Here is a 14368-nt window from a genome sequence, read left to right as displayed (position 1 = left end):
GAAGGCACAATTTGATCATTCTTTTAACATATGCTTGAAATTTCAGAGAATAAGGAAGGAATTGTCGCTATTCATGCTATTCATGGAGTGCACATGAATGTCATTTCAAGAGGATTTTCCCTTAGAATTCGGAGATTGTTTTTATAAAGAAGCCGCGCAATATATAATCGATATATGTGACGTGCCATGTCAAAAGCAGACACTTTTGGGCAGGATCATAAATGGAGAAATAGCCAAAAATCTGCCCGGGGTGATTTTTTCACAATTTGGGTTTGTTGCGAATTTATGGTGTTATTAATGTTAAAAATATTGTCTGATAGTTTCAGACCGGAATATAACTGGCATTTTGTGTTTTTTGAGACATTTTTCAAGGTAATTCCCATTCTCAACATTGTCAATAATATTTTTAAAGCCCGATATCTCAATTTCCAATTTTATAATACCATAACTTATGAACTCAATATCTTCGCTTAAGGGGGTACTACACCCATGCCCAATTTTGTGCATTTTTCTCAAAACTTATAGCGCATTGGTGACAAGTAAGATATGTATATTATAGGGGCAAGGACTACAACTACTGCACTGGAAATTTTATTTCAGCACAGACAACAGCTGTGGAGTTACAGTCAAAAATGAGGGGAAACCAATATTTTCAGTGCAGTAGTTGTAGTCCTTGCCCCTGTAATATACATATCTTACTTGTCACCAATTCGCTATAATATTTGAGAACATTGCAAAAATAGGCACAAAATTGGCCAGGGGTGGAGTACCCCCTTAAGAATGTCCGATTTCATTGGGGAAAACGGCGTTGTGGAGCAAAATATCTCTTTATTTAAGATATGTAAAAACCTGGAAATTTATAACCTGCCCAAAAGTGTCTCCTTTTGACATGACACGTCACACATGTGCAGTGCGATTAACTTTCATGACAATGAATAAAACATCTTTAAAATAACAAGAATACGGAAGAGATATTACACGATAATATTTTTAAAGTTAAGATTAAAGTATATGCTGAAAATGTGATTTATTGGCTAAAAGTCATAGGAATATGTGATTTTTGCGGGGTTGTGGGACTATCGGTGAAAATTTCAAGTATGATCTAAACATTTAGTTTATCACTTACTTTTAAGAGAAAAAAAACCAGTGGCTACCCCCTCCCTTACCCACAAAGTTTGACGGTCGGCCTTACCCCCGGGTTGGACAGGTGGTAGGTTAGTTACTTTAGTGTGATCTCACGATTGCAGCAAGCCATTTGGTGGTACATCCGAGCGTTTTCATGGTCATAGCGCACTAAAAATATATATCTGCAAAGGTTGCAATTCACTTAGGGTTGACTGACGCTGTGGCTTCATTGTTCTGACTCTGATAGTTTGATGAACCATATAAGGAAGGGTTTATGTGTCAAACTAATGAGGCAAAACGAAGAACAAACGCAGCTGCGCAATCATAGCTCATCATACATGTATGATTTGTTAATTAATCCGGGATACGAAAATACAAAATGTTATACATGTGTCCCATTGTGTTATTTCTATACACTTACGATCTTTTTGTATTATGTTGTCCGCATCCTTAGACTTGTGACAAGTTCCTGGTCATCATTGACATCAATTTAGTTTGGACAATCTGCCTTAGAACGTTTTTTGCTATAAGATATGGCTCATATGAACAGCCTTTCGATTTGTAACAGTCTAGATGTGAAACATTTACAGTTCTAAGAAAAATAGTATGGAGTGGAATTTAACAGCTTTTTATAACCTGTAAAGTAATGTCGTTTTAAACGGTTCAAATACTTAACTATATGCGACACGATCAAAGGAAATGAGTCGGATGTCGCTAATATTGATTTTGAGATATTGACAAAGAAAGTGTTAAAATTCTTTTGTTTTATATTGTTTTCAGCGATTGATAAATGCATGTAACTTTGCAAAGAAAAGTCGTGTCAACATGGGGTTTTCAGTTTCAGAAAGCTCTAAATATCCTCTTTACAAACATATGTAAAACTCATTTTCGACCAGGGTCGACATGTGAATCATTCCCCGTGATCATGTCACATATACGGATCATGTTTAGCGAAAGGAGCACGCCTGTAGTTTTACCTATGCTTAGGTTACGCTCAAGGGGTCTGTAAAGTATTGCTCAGCGTCGGTGCCTAATTTCGTAAGTCAAACATAACAATTGTAGAAACTTAAGTTTTTCTAGTAAAAGTCTTAAATGTTCCTTATCAAAACACTTCGTTTCCAGATGTGATGGGCTGTACCATATATGATTGTATGTCGTTATCTTTGGTAAATTAAATTTTGTAAAGATGTTACCTAGAAAATCTGGTAAACATTTATGTCTAAATCTTAACGCCAATATTGAAATTATCTGATAATAATTTAAGGGATGGGGTATGAACGTTTGGACAGTATTTATTGTGGGACATTAGAGCACATCAGACATATCGAATTGCATTCTGAATACGAAGAATGTCCTTCTGATATCAAATAATTTTGATTTTTTGAAATTCGCAATGTAATACACATTTTATGGCAAATGATTAAAATTGATATTTTGATATTTAACAGTACTCGAAGTAAACTTTATAAATCTGATGATTTATACTTAAAGTGTATGTAGGTGGGATGAAAAGCCGACGATCAATTAAAAATTTTGACCTTTCGTATTGAAGATATGGATTTTGTTCCCAAAACACCCAAAACAAATTCGGTCTTTTGGGTAAAAATCCATATCTTCAATATGAAAGGTCAAAATTTTCAATTGATCGTCGGCTTTTCTCCCAGCTACATACACTTTTAAAATATATCATTAGATTTATAAAATTTACTTCAAATTTATATCAAAAATGTGAAAAATATCAAATTTTAATATTCGCATTATTGCACTTAGCGGTTGTGTTTTGTTACTTTCTGATTTCGGGTTGCTTCCTTAATCAACCCCTGCCCTACTGATACGTTTTTTATCTATTTTGTTTTTGTATCACGATTCGTATTTTAATAAAATCACCTTATGCTGTTTTGTGCTACCAATGTAGAGCGTTTAAAGACCGCTACAGACTCCGAATATTCGACGTAGAATATTTAAGGTAACATCCTAGCAAACACAAAAACGTTTTAAAAACGTTTTAAATAAGTTATATTTTGGCTTTTGGTTTAGGTAAAAACGTTTTAATAACATTAAAATGTCGGGTTATATAAAGGTCATGATAACGTTTTAAAACGTTTTGTATGAAAACACGCTACAACAATATTTTTTAAATGTTTTCAAAAAATGTTATTTTAAACTATTTTTGCAAACATTTTTGCCAAATATTTTGTCAATACTTAAATAACATTATGTTAAAATATTTGAACCCAGCAAACACAGAAATGTTCTTAAAATGTTTTTTCAAAACCTTTTAATAACATTTAAATGTCGGGTTATATAAAGGTCATGAAAACGTTTTTAAAACGTTATTGCAAATATTTTGGACAAACATTTTTCGCAAAATATTTTTCAACCCCAAAATAACATTCTGTTTAGAATGTTTTTGTATCAAGTTTTCAAGAATGTTTTTGGAATGTTATTAAAACGTTTTTATACCCTTTATATAACCTGACATTTAAACGTTTTCTGTAAAACATTTATGTTTGCTGAGCAGTAGATTATCAAAAAATGTTTTCTAAGGTTATGAAAACGTTTTATACTCTTAATATACCCTTTATATAACCCGACATTTAAACGTTTTCTGACAACTTTTTATAACCTTTTGCGAATGATGTCGAAAACGTTTTGTGTTTGCTGGGATGCCTTCGTTATTTAAAATACCCCCATTATATTTCCAGTAATGTTTAACTTCTAACGAATGTTTGATGACGTAAAATCGATAATATGTTACGTAGAATAATATATTATTGATTTTACGTCATCAAACATTCGTTGGAACTTAAACATTACTGGAAATATGTGACGTGTCATGTCAAAAGTAGACACTTTTCATGCTTTTGGGCAGGTTATCAATTTTGAAGTATTTACATATCTTAAATATAGAGATATTTTGCTCTACAACGCTGTCTTCCCCAATGAAATCGGACATTCCTAATCGAAGATATTGAGTTTGTAAGTTATGGTATTATAAAATTCGAAATTGAGATATCGGCCTTTAAATATATTATTGACAATGTTGAGAGTATAGGAATTACCTTGAAAATGTCTCAAAAAATACAAGATGCCAGTTATATTCTGGTCTGAAACTATCAGACAATATTTTGTTAAAACATTAATAACATCACAAATTTGCAACAAACCCAAATTGTGAAAAAATCACCCGCGGCAGATTTTTGGCTATTTCTCCATTTACGATCCTGCCCAAAAGTGTCTGCTTTTGACATGGCACGTCACATATAATGGGAATAGATTGAGTAACGAAGATATGTTATGTCGAATATTCTATATACATCTACTAAAACGTCTGTAGGGTCCTTTAGAGCACCAGGTGGAAAACCATTAAGAGATTTATACCAATCTCTCAATAGGATTAGGATATGGTTTTGTCTTATACTTTTATATAATCTTCCTGAAAATGTTATCTTTTTAACGCTTGCAAGCAACATTATGGAATCGTTATCCTTCAAATATCTAAACCCATTGTCTTTTGTTTGGCACACAGTGTCATCGCCCTGATATCTTCATGGCAGAAATCGCCATGGTAGGTTGAATCCACAGCCACGCATGGCCATTTTGTTCCGACCTGTTTAATAGTTTTGAGACGCATAATGAGCCGAGGGACATCCGACTAAGGCTACTGACAATAGCCTGGTAATTGACCTCTCTGTGTGTGAGGGGACATGTATACGCCATGAGGTTATCTGCTTTTAGACTGCCTCCACGAGTGAGTGCAGCTAGCCTACGCTGCGCTATAGTTCGGCACATATAATACCCCGGTATGCAAAGATTTATCGTCTTCATATCAAATCGTGCATAGCACATTCACGTGTATCGATCCCGTGTATTCATTTTAGTGTCTCTGCTGTACAATGTAATTATTAACCAGGCGATGTCGGTGTGTGGCATTGCCTATGTACATTCACCAATTGATTCATATTATATTGTTAAAATCATAATCAGGTTAATACAATAATAAGCGATAATATTTTTGGTATTTTCAAAGTTTGTAGATCAGTAAAATTATTTTGATATGATATAGATAACCCAAATTTACTGTGAACATTTCATATAAGCAACCATGTCGAAATACTGAGCTTTACTGTGCGATAAATAAATGCAGCTACGCTCCAAAAACGTTTTAATCATTTAAGCTCTAGACGGATAAATCATTATAGCTCATTATCATACACACAGAAGTAATACCTCTTTGATTTGATGACGTCATTCATAGTTCATAGTTCATAGTTCATAGTTATTTTATTTTCATCATTACAAAACATACAAAATAGTAAATAACAAAATACAATAAGCCTGCAAAATGTTTACCCCTATACAAAACAGAGAAAAATACTACTTTACAAAAATACTACCAAAAAACAAAGCCAAAACATATTTATTAAAAAACAGTACAAACATATAACAAGCAAGCTCAATAATAGCAATACAATAGCAATTTGAATCAACAAGATTATAGATTATAATTTTTTCATATTTAGTGACCACAAAAAATAAGCATGTGATTTTAACGAAGGCCTAATTCTTAACAGAAAAAACACACAACAATTATGGGTCATATGACGCTTGGTCGTAAGTGCTTTGTTGTCTAATTACGACCTTCTTGAATGATAAGCTTTTACTGGGTGAATTAAAATACGTAGCACAAAAAAGTAATGATTAGCTTTTAATTACACGGTTAACAGTTACTTTCCAACGCTTTGTATACTTCAATCAATCATTCAAATTTAAGACTCTATTTTGATTGAGAAAACCGAATAGTTCATCTTTATCATAAGTTCATGAATGCCATTTCCAAAATTAGGTGAGTGTACACAGGAAATACATATTAACACAAGATACGCAAATTTGGGGTTACAAAGTGCATCGTAGTCATAATAATACTTTAATTCTCTTCACGCGGGTGTCGACTGCAGACGACATGTTTCAATTTTTTTTTTAATTCAAAAATTTCATAAATTTGTATGACCATATTTGGAATCAGAATGAAAAATGCATTAAAATGCAAGCCTAGCATTAGTTCAGTAGTTCTTAAGATAGCTCTTGATATTTTGAAAAAATATTTCAAAACTTCAACTTTTTCCGTTGAAGCGCATGAGCACGGAGAGCATTAATGTAAAAAATACAAAAGACTTATGTATGTTAAAACACATCATGCATACCAACCGACAACACTTCATCGAGTAATTATCTTCGAGGTAGAGAACAAATTATCATATCAAATAATTGAATTATATGAAATCATTAGGTCGTTACAAAGACGATTCATAATTAACTTATTATGCTGTATATAATAATTTACTTACACAAGAACGAATTTAATTGGGAAATTCTTTCAATCCACCTTGATCATTTTAGCTTTTTACCGATTTTATCAATTCGAAAGACTATTTACATTGGAATGACAAAACAATTTGATTTAATGGTTCCATTGCCAACGATAAACAATTACTTTGTAGCCAATAAAATGGTTCGCTCTTTTCCTCCAAAAACGTTTTGGTCAGTTGCGCATTACTAGAAATTAAACCCTAAAATTCTGCCATACTTACACCAAGACTCCATAAAGGACACTACTATACTGCGCCAAGAAAGTATCCTTACACTTAAAAAACTGAACCATATTGGGTAAATTTGTTTTTGTAATAGATGCACAATCTAACTCTGCGCATTATGACACCTCATTGAATCCAATGTGACCTCTAGAAGTAAAGTTACAAGCAATTGAATAGACGAAGGTCCAGTTTTAAAAGTGACAAATGTGCCTATACAAGGCGCAAAAAGATCCCAACAAGCGCAACAAAGAGACTACACAGTTTCTTCAATAAAGCCTTATTTAAAGCAGTATTTATTTCAGTTTTTACTTCTCTGTACATTTCATAACTTGCATTTTATTTGTCAGCTCTTTTGTTTCAGTTTTCTTTTGTTTCAAATTAAAGGCACACACAAATTAGCCATTTACCACTCTCAAACTAGATGTCTAGTCCGTGGAGTTTTGAATAGGCCATTGTGTCACTTTTAAAACTGGACCTTCGTCTAATCAAATGCTTGTAACGTTGCTTCTTGAAGTCATATTGGATTCAATGTGGTGTCATAATGTGTAGGATTAGATAGTGCATCTATTACAAAAACAAATTTACCCGAATATGGTTCAGTTTTGAAATTGTGATTATTTTTTCAAGTGTAAGGATACTTTCTTGGCGCAGTATATAAAGAACACCATACTGCAGTTACTGTCCGTTTTCCTATACACAATACACAGTGCTCTTTCCCATTGACGCGTGACCTCTACAAATAGCCCTACGTTAAAAGTATGGGGATATGACTAGTTAACGTCGCTGTATGAAAAATACCTGGCCAATATTAAAAGTACTCTCCTAAAGTTCTAGAAAATATAGTTTTTTAACATGTCCTAAATTTTTAGCTAATTTAGATGTTTGGAAATATTCGTACTTTGGTGTTTTAGTTAATGTTATAGGTAATAGTACATTGCCTAGTTAACGTCGCTGTGTGAAAATAACCGGCCAATATTAAAGTACTCTTCTAAAATTCTAGACAATATAGTTTTGTAACATGTCCTAAATTTTTAGCTAATTTATGTGTTTGGAGAGGGTCGTACTTTTGTGTTTTAGGAAGGATATGTAAACGACAGATAACACCAAAAATATGAAGAAATTATTTCCAAACCGTGTTAAGTCAACAATCATTATGTTGCTCATTTTCAAGAATGCTGGTTTACAAAAAGCACGCCATTGTCTCATTTCGTGAACAAAAGTACACATACCATTGTTTCCTTTCGTTTTCTTTATAATCGGTTACCCAACTGAAGCTATAATACAAACTTTATTGCGATATCGCACATGAAAACAGTCACATGTGCACAGCCAGAGAAGATCCGATTTAATCAGTTGAGCTGTTTCAATGAGTGTTATCTTGGTTTAATAGCTTTTAATGGGGTTAAGTCCTGCAAAGGTCGAGATGAATTCTACTGTAGACATGATTGCATCATGCACTATGGCAAGTGGTCTCATAACTGGAAATAAAAAGATGATTGGCTACTTGAATAAGATTAAGCGCCATCTGACGCGGCCATGTGACACGAATATATTAGCCTAAATATTGCAGAGATGTGAAGAGCTCTTCAAGTCATAAACTGATGTCCAATTACGATCAAACTAAAATGAAGAAAATATGAAAAAGGCTCGGCCTCGTATTTAAGATTGTCTAGTTCCATAATGGTGAAAGAGGGTTATCGGGAATGTGAGTAACCTTTTTCAATTGTGTTTTTCCTTTCTCGCTGTCATTTTGGTCTTCAAGGCTAAAGATGGTTTGGTTGCCAGCGATGACAATAATATTTTTTCGCAATGATTTATTTTATCGTGTGTATTGGTCAATTGTGCGTTACTAACTATTCTATCATAAAATTCTACTTCGCTAAAATCGAGATTTCCATTGAGCCCGATTGGGACACACTACCACTGTGGTTTCAACAATGAAAACAAAAGGATGATTGAAAAGTGTCATCTGATGTAGTTGTAAATCACAGAAGAATATACAGTAAGCCAAAAAATTAAGGTACCAGTTGTGTTCACCCATGTATATCCTAAATAAAGACAAATATGTCAAAATTAAAACAAGCAGCCAATACCTGTACTCTTTAGCTCTGATTTAAGACCTTACTTGTTGAAATTCGTTGAGAATTAAAGAAACAGTGATCTAAACCCTAATGAAGAAACGAAATCAAAGGTTGCACGACGCTAGTTTTAACGTGCTAATCAATGGAAGCACGGCGCCAGTTCTATTGTTCACGAACGCTTTGTGTACAAATCAATAGGGCATGCGATGAAGCAAATTGCAACTTTTAAATTGGCATCTTCCTTTTTGGATAGTCATGTCTTTATTTATTGAACAATTTCAACGAATGAGGTCTTAAATTCGAGCTAAAAGATGCGGCAAGATGGTGAAAGAGGATTTCTGAGATCTGTCTGTTATTTTTTTTACGACATGACATACATGGATATCAACAGCAGAGCCAAAAAAGTCATTTTGAAGCTGCTGACGAGGATGCACCCAGAAAACGATTAACCTCCCTGCTGAAGCTTCTTCAGTAGGATAGCAGATATTTTGAATGAAAAATACAAAAAGATAACACCACCCGATTTTAAAATTGATAAACTGAGCGACGTATGTTAAAATAGTTGCTTCATCGATATAACATGAGGCTCTTAAAAAAAATATTCTAGGGAATGGTATTTGTCATTGCATAACTTAACCTACATATTCATAGATAAGATACTATTAATTCAGAATAAAAGAGAAAAAGGTTGATGTTACATCACAACAGCTGAATGTATTAAAACTGACGTAATGTATATATTCTCTTGTAGAATGTGCTTGATGGGAAGCTGATGGATGTATGTATAAAACCTGATATCTTTGTTACGTCAGCTTACGTATTCATACATTTGCACTGAATTTGTGTTCGAAGACATATTTGCACTTCTGTCTGCATAGAACACAAAAAGCTATTTATAATATTATTGAGGATATAGTGCCTATCTCTTTTTGATCGATTTCTTATTTTTACCAATTTTAATTTTAGAGTTACGTGTACATTGCCGGCAGATTATATCGTGAACGAGCTGATACTTCCCTAAGTTTGCTATAAAGTACATGGTTTAATTTGATAATTATCATTGTTTACAATTTACAGCTATTTCATGAGAAATATGAGAGATGGGAACCCCCTTGCAAGAGTTGGTGTGTGATGACATTTTGGGAATCCACTCTCATGCAATTAAGTTGATCAGAAAAACAAATTCAATCATATCTATTTTGGGGATCTTGGAAATCACCATAATATGTCTCAATGTGAACATTGTATTGTATGATGTGGGGAAGTCCTGGTTTCTATATTAAGCTTAAAGTTGCAAACATGAATTAATTATAGCTGGGAATTTCCAGTTTTGCAACTTTGGAATAAAAGAGAGTTCTGAGTTAGAAAGTGGTTAGGATTTCTAATGAATAATTCTATATGTGTGTCTTAAATAAGGTGCATATGAGCCAGTCAATATAAATAACCAATAATGATTCCAGCAAATATAATCGAAGGAAATTTTAAGTGCTCTTCTCTTCCAACAAGGGAAATAATTCTGCTGCCGACTTGCCGACTTGCTGGTTAATGAAACAACACATCCGTCAATAAGGAGATTCAGTGCTGAAAGAAATTTGTAATCTGTGCAAGGATTTTATACGCAAAGGACATTATATAAAGTCAAGTCAACAGTCATCCAGAACATTGAGTGCAACAGAACTTGGTAGGCAAAAACAAGACGAAGGCTGCTGGTTAAGTAACAGTTACAATCCTAAACAGTGTGTGCGTTTTATTGATTCTTACTGATTTTACGTATTTATGTTCATAACATGCAAAGTTTCAAAACGCTATGCCGGATTTTATTTGATTCCATTGTTACGAGTCGTATGGATCATATTGTAATTCAATAACGCCAGGCTACTGAGTGTTGGGATCACAATTGTATTTATTCATTTTGATTTAAGCTTTAATGATACAATTTGTTTAGCCCAAACGTTATCATGCTATTATAGACCAACATAATTTAGAGTATACGAGCTGATGTAAAATTGTCAGATTGTATAATTTTCGCAAAACTTGATTTTGTTTGTTATAATACAGATGTTGTTGCGCAACTTGTATTTGGTATTTTGTGTTAAATTATTAGGAATGCATTACATCACGAAGAAGATTATTCTAAAACATTCAGCCGACCAACCCAACGGAATCCAACGGTGCCCAGACGATGGTGGACTACATTATTCAATGTGGCAACAGCCAAAAGCGTAAACAAAACAGACAATATGACGGCAACACTGCCTGCACGATGGACGCAATTATTTTTTCCCGGAGCCAAGATCCGTTTTTAGCTCTATTGGCCGGGTGGCCCCAAAACAAAAAAAAAAATGCACAAAATATATTTCACAGTGCAATATATACATTTTCACATGAAAATAAATAATTTTAAATTCAAAGAAAAAAGAAGAAGAAAAATTTTTCATCATCGCCGGGGATGGGAATCGATCTCGGGACCCTCTGCGTGGGAAGCGAGCTCCATAACCACTACACCACGCAAACTCATTGATACACGTAGTTTTTTCAGTATATATCGTAACATATCGTGCGTTATTCATACAAAAAAAAACAGTACTTACAATGAGGTTCACTGGCGAACCTCAACGGATTTAGACTGATAAAATAGTGCTTAATAACATACGTACAGTTTTGGAATAATTTGAGACATTTTTGTGTTTACGTGTAAAACCAATGACGACGTCAAAATTGAGCCAATCTTGGCCGGCCCCCCCTGACGGTGCCTTTATAAGTCTAAACATTAGGAATTCCCATTCAAGTCTGCGATTTAATATAGTTATTAGTTGCACTTGAATGGATTTCAAATTCAAGATTCAGTGACTTACCGGCTTGTACGTGGATATATAAACTTTGCAATGAAATAACTTTTCGCACAACACACCTATTGCTGAGAGGAAGGATTTATAGGTTTACCCGGTATCAATTGGTTTTGCGCAAAGCGCTTTTGGTTTGCGAGAGACAAGTGTTGTTTTTCTCATGTTTCTGAAATGAGAGCCTTAAGGGTACGAATGCGAAGTGTAGTACATCAAAATTTTTTATTTGGTAATATATTTTGAATGATATCTTCGGCTACAAAGTCTGTCGTAAAATTGAAACCTTGACTTTCATCAGTTTTAAAGTGTAAGCTATCGCGTCCGTTAGCGATTTCATGACAACCAGTTACCGAGTTCGCGTAATATTATGTTATCCTTGCTTCCATGAACCACAATGGGTTTAGAATTCATGATCATGATGATATAGCTTTGAAGAATGATGGTCTGATTTCAACAAGTGCTATTTCTCCCATGGTTGAATATTAACTTGACTTCCAGTCCCCAGCTAGACTTCACAACATGTAACTCAGCCGTTACAAATATACTGCGCCAATAAAGTATCCTTACACTTGCAAAAATAATCACAATTTCCAAACTGAACAATATTGGGGTACATTTGTTTTTTTAATAGATGCGCTATCTAACCCTACACATTATGACACCACATTGAATCCAATGTGACCTCAAGAAGTAAAGTTACAAGCAGTTGAATAGACGAAGGTCTAGTTTTAAAAGTGACAAACTGGCCTATACATGGCGCAAAAAAGATTCCAACAAGCGCAACAAAGAGACAACACAGCTTCTTCAATGAAACGTTATTTAAAGCAGTTGTTTTTATTTCAGTTTCTACTTCTCAGTACTTTTCATAACTTTCATTTTATTTGTCAGTTCTTTTGTTTCAATTTTCTTTTTACTTTTGAAGTCACATTGGATTCAATGTGGTGTCATATTGTGCAGTAATAGATAGTGCATCTATTAAAAAAACACATTTACCCCAATATTGTTCAGTTTGGGAATTGTGATTATTTTTCCAAGTGTAAGGATACTTTATTGGCGCAGTATACGTCTATAGCTTCAGAACCATTAATCGTATTCACAATAGTATGACAAAGGTCCCCAAAATTAACCCATTTTTGACACAGTTTTAGCTTCAAATGCAAACGAAACATCAAAAAGTCCTAAAATGTTACAAGTAGAGTACTAATAAAAATATGGGATTTCCACTGATTCTAAAATATCCATTTTGATAGAGTGGGATAATGTTGTTGATCGAACCATCGTCCTGTAGCATTGACCTTTGTTCCAAGCAATTATGAACACAATAAAGAGATCCCTTCTACAATGTCCAGTTTATTTCCTTATGTTGACATAAGCACGTTCCACTACATGATACATACTTAGTGTCTGTGTTTTAACCTGTCAAGTTGTCTTAAACCTGGAATTAAGGAAACTTTTAGGCCTCATAACTGCTATTCAATCTATGAAAATAATGCAATTTCAATTCAATTTTTGGCGATATCTCTGAGAGTCATTTTAAGATAAATGTTTCACTCTCTGTATCGTTTACCAATTCAAGTAAACATGGACATTAATTCAATTACAGGACACAGTGTCCTGACCTGTAATGCTAGACATGCGGACACCACTTGCCATACTGCATGCTGTAAGGAAGTAAGCAAGCAAGTTGTGAATGGTCACGAAATATAATATGTATCTTGATGATCACTTCGGGCATATATATAAACCTGACCAGTCTAGATTGCATCCATTTCGCACGTTCACCAGTCCGTATGTACATAATTATCTTTGTTACCTCGGCTGCTGTCAATGTCAAATCTATAATCAATAATTAATTAGCAAAATTGATCAACGGATAACTAAACCACCAAATCAATAAACCTGAGTTTCAGCAAATCATCATTAACAGTATACCTGCTTCATGGATATGAATACATACTCCAGTTGCAAGCATAAGCGATTGGTGTTGTCCAGTCAACTCATTCGTTTATTCCCAAACCATCAAGACTCGAGCCAGCTGATTGGTTATCATAATTACCTCGACCGCCGTTTTGGCAAATGGCTAGATTCTACGGACAAATTTCATGGACGTAGATAGCAACGACCTTTGGATTAAGCTTACTGTGGCTATTCCTGGCTAGTATATCTTGCGGCAATGACCTGCAAGCATTAGTCACGGAAAGATTCTGATCTACTTGTTGACCAAACCTATTTGATTAGTGTCAACGGCCACCAAGGGATGGAACCCGTGATGGGGAGGTAGAACACATCAATGTGTCCATCATTTTGTCACCTCACAGGTTTATATAAATGTGAAGTTTGTGAACCAATAGCATGCAAATGATGTTATGAACATGATGTTTCCATTGACAAACAGTGTTGGATGATGGGGCTCAAGACAACGGAGATCAAAAGATCCCAGATTTGATAAACCTGTCTCGTCTATTCAATCTAACCTTTTAACATCAGGCTGATCTGCATCTCATTTTCCTTATTGCACGACTGAGTTAAAGCCATATTATAACATTTGCTGAGGAGGACGCCCTCACTGAATTTTTTAAATTCATTTTTTACACGAGTAAATTGTACTTTATTAAACCAATATAGCCTGCATAAATCAAGACTCTAGGTGCTGTAGTTTTGTCAAAATCCGAGATTTTGAATAAAACGCCGGAACCGGCGCTTTATTATTACGATGGAATTATTA

General features: G+C 34.2%; 1 protein-coding gene across 1 annotated transcript in view; it reads left to right on the top strand.

Annotated features, from left to right (window-relative positions):
- The window catches only part of LOC140155500 (glutamate receptor ionotropic, kainate 2-like), a 216589-nt gene that overhangs the window by 135446 nt on the left and 66775 nt on the right, over positions 1-14368 (top strand). The gene's annotated exons all lie outside the window — the stretch shown is intronic.

Source organism: Amphiura filiformis, chromosome 6, assembly GCF_039555335.1.
Source record: "Amphiura filiformis chromosome 6, Afil_fr2py, whole genome shotgun sequence".
Lineage (NCBI taxonomy): Eukaryota > Metazoa > Echinodermata > Ophiuroidea > Amphilepidida > Amphiuridae > Amphiura > Amphiura filiformis.
The sequence above is the reverse complement of the archived record's forward strand: the minus strand, read 5'-3'. Positions and strand labels throughout refer to the sequence as shown.